Genomic DNA, 3,802 nt, shown 5'->3' on the forward strand with positions numbered 1-3,802 from the left:
GACCTGTCGCATAATAGCCAACACTCTAGCATGCGGGCAATATGCGCCTTCGTGAAATAAATCTCTCAATCATGATCCTCAGCTGCATCACTCCACCGGGCCTACAACCGATCGAAGAATGAAATATGTAGGTCACCTGAGCCATGTAATTCACTGGCCTGTGGCGCCGCACCAAAAACAGCAGCACAAACAACAGGTCAATCTTCGAATGTAGATCCGGTAACGACATGCCCATCAGTAGGCAATCCCAGTATGCCGGCCACATCCTGCAAGGTGATAGTCATCTCACCCTGTGTCATGTGAAAAGTATGTGTCTCTGGTCTCCACTTCTCGACCAGAGCACTAATCAATTTGGCATCAATCTGAAATACATTATACAATTATCACATGTTATGTCATTGTATTCAATAACTACATAAACTATAACTCGTCAAGTGCATACCTGGAGATGTCGCATGCGTGCAACATGTATAAATTCAGCCTGTGTGAGGTAGTCAACGACCACGTCTGGAATAGCGCTGGCAGATGGCCCCCTGTACCTTGCCACGCTGGGTCTTTAACTGGCGCACATGTTCCGTATTCAACACCCGCTGTGAAATATAGGCACTCTGCGTCCTTTTCCGAAGGACCTCCCATCTATACGACCCAGGTATGATATACATACTAGGATCGATAGGCTCTGCCTCGTGATCGGATGCAGAAGCCCCAGATGATAATGAATCAGCCATGACAAAAAACTATACAAAATGATGGGACGAAAATTCGTGCCCATCTAAGCCCAGTTTGATGACAAAATACCATCAGTTCCCTCACCTGATGAGCAACTTTAGCACTAAAAGCACATGTTTTATATCTTTATCATAAAAACACTGTGGGGAACGGAAGGTGACGTAATCTTTTGGAAAAATATATAAAAAGGGGAACGGATTTGGAACATTAAATACACCTGCTTCACTTACTCAACCTCTCTGACCACTTTTCAGGAAATGGTGAAAAGAAGTTTCCAACTTAACACAAGTGGGCAGCACTCAACCAAGGAGAAATGTGCGCAACAGGGAATAAACCGTTCCTATTGGCCGAAAAGGAAAGCAAGGCTTGGGGAAGTCAAAAGGAAAGACAAATCTCAACAAAAACTGTCTCATCCAGCCACGTGCGCGCCTCAAAGCACTGTTCACACCGCCCCTTTCATGCAGTCAAGAAATCGACTCCAAAAGATTTGCAAGTTTGCCATTCACTCTTCTACCTATAAATACGACGTCCCAGAATGAAGACAACCATCGAATTCCTGAGGGATTGAATTCCTTAAGAAGAGATCACTTAGTTTATTTTTGTAGTTTTTATTTGTATAGTTTTAGCTTTAGTTAAGTGACAACACTTCTTCTTCTTTCTGTATCACCCACTTGAGACTCCTCACGAGCAACAACCATCTTCTCCACTTTTCATTTTATTGTAATCAATTTGTTTTCATTTAAATACAAGTGTTATTTCTCTCTTTTCCACTCGTTATCTCTGAACTGAATCTCGGGTCTATGGGACTTCAGTTTGGCATAATTATGTTTAAACTAGTAGCCATGGGATAAACTATCTGTGGAATGGAAAAACTGCAAAGTTCTTAAAAAGTTATTTTCGAAGCTCTTGTATTACAGCTTTTATGTTTCTTTGGTTAAGTGTGCTATATTCATTGTGTATCTTTGGAAATCGAACACATACTGAGAAAAGATCTTCCATAAGGAAGGGATTTCAGACAACTTAACCAGAGGGGGAGGGCAGTCTTATGTAAACAATACTGCTGGTTGTCTTAGGAATAAGGGATCACCTCGTTCACTTAAAGGTCATGTACCTAGTACCTGTTGGAGTCAAGGAAGCCATAGGAATATGGAAACTTGTGAGCCATCTAGTCCATGAGCTGAGGAATCAGAGTTGGCAGAGAAAAGACTGGAACAAATACAAAAGTGTTGAGTCTTGAGTAGAGAAAATAATTATTTATGAATGGAGCAGCAGATCTGTTCCTTCTGTCATTATTGTTTTTAAACCATCCATCCTGTTGTCTCTTGACTATTGTTATTACTTTTTGTATTTTTCTTCTTTGTTTAATCTTGTATCTATAAAACTCTCATGAATATTGCTGATCCTTCCCTAAACAAGAAGGATAACATACATAACGAAGCGATGAACTGTTTGCTGTCTGATTGAACCTATTGTCCTTGAGGAACGTTGTCAAGACAGTAGGGAACGGTTGACCAAACAAGTCACTTACTAACTTTTCTTTTCATTTTTATTCTTTATAAAACAGTATAAGACATTAATTAGAGTTCTATCTTCGTGGGAACGATAATCTGGGCATAATACTCCCATTTATTACTTGATGTGTGCACTTGCGCACTTTGGTTGAACTAAGAGAACAACTGTGTTCTTTCTTAGTGAACTGAGGAACGTTTTCATCATAATACACTTTTCACCCAACAGCTTTTGAACCCAACAAGTTTTTGGAGCCGTTGCCGGGGATAAATACACTAAATTTTGTCCATATTATTGTTTTAAGTACATACATTCTCTGTATATTTCATTTTCATTTTTTGTTGTCACATATTCTGCTGATTCATACTATCTGTTTTATGGTTTACGAGTGAAGAGTCTGAAACAGATTCTCCCTTCTCCACTGAGATACCTGAGTTCTTCTTTGACCCTGAGCCAGAACGCACGTTACATAGAAGGAGGAGAAATCTCAGGGAAAATACTTTTGAAAACATAGCTGATCATAATAATAACAATGCTGAAATCCCCCCTGAACAGAACTTTAGAACCCTGGCTGCTCCTTTCAGGAACAGACCAGAAAGGGGAGTAATCCTCCCTCCTGTAGCCCCCAATTTTGAATTGAAACCCATCATGTTCCACATGATCAGGGAAGCTGGAGTCTTTCATGGACTCCCTGCAGAAGATCCTTACACACATCTCACAAACTTTCAAGACATTTGTGATAACTTCAAAGCTGAGGGTGTGACAGAGGAAATTATTAGAATGAAGCTGTTTCCTCACTCCATAGGCTCAAAAGCAAAAACATGGATGAAAACTCTCACCCCTGGATCCATCCACTCTTGGGAGGAACTTTCTAACAAATTCATAGAAAGCTTTCTCCCTATGTCTCAACAAGCTGATGTTAGGGCATAACTCTCTAACTTTAAAATGTTTCATGGAGAAAATCTATATGAAGCTTGGGAGAGATACAAGGACATCGTCAGAAAATGTCCAAACCATGGGGTGGAGAGTTGGGGAGTGTTACAGTCTTTCTATAAAGGCATTGATCATACTTCTCAATCACATTTAGACTTTGCTGCATGAGGATATTTCTTTACAGGTACCCTTGAATCCAGGTACGAAATCATTGAAGGCACTGCAGAAAGATGTCTCCAATGGCCTCTGGAACGGATGAGCCCAGTAAGGAAGCCAGGAATGCTAGAATTAGACAAACAAACTGCCATGGAATCCCAACTGGCCACCCTTATGAATGAGGTGAAGAATCTGAAAGCTGATCAAGGACAACCAAGGATGGAAGTCTTACAACTCACAGTAACTGAGAGTGAATCATGCTCAGCCTGTGGTGACCTTCATGATTCAACAGATTGTCCATCTACTGCCTTGGTGTGTTATGCAGAAAACTTAGGGAACAAAAACTTCACCCAGGCCAGAGACAACCAGACTACAAGAAGCAACAACAACCAAAATCCTAGAGGAACCATAGTAAAGGATCAGAACCATAATCCATAATGGAGACCACCCATGAACCAGAGACCATACAACAATC

The 3,802-nt window shown here is 40.8% G+C and overlaps 1 non-coding gene across 1 annotated transcript; it reads right to left on the minus strand.

Annotated features, from left to right (window-relative positions):
• Window positions 1-3,153: 3,153 nt before the first annotated feature.
• On the minus strand, window positions 3,154-3,260 carry LOC133297178 (small nucleolar RNA R71). The gene has a single exon (XR_009749608.1). It is a non-coding gene; the product is annotated as a small nucleolar RNA R71 (small nucleolar RNA).
• Between the last annotated feature and the right edge of the window lie 542 nt (window positions 3,261-3,802).

Source organism: Gastrolobium bilobum, unplaced genomic scaffold (assembly GCF_033153095.1).
Source record: "Gastrolobium bilobum isolate Gb01-03AN ecotype WA unplaced genomic scaffold, APGP_CSIRO_Gbil_v1 utg26164, whole genome shotgun sequence".
Classification (NCBI taxonomy): domain Eukaryota; kingdom Viridiplantae; phylum Streptophyta; class Magnoliopsida; order Fabales; family Fabaceae; genus Gastrolobium; species Gastrolobium bilobum.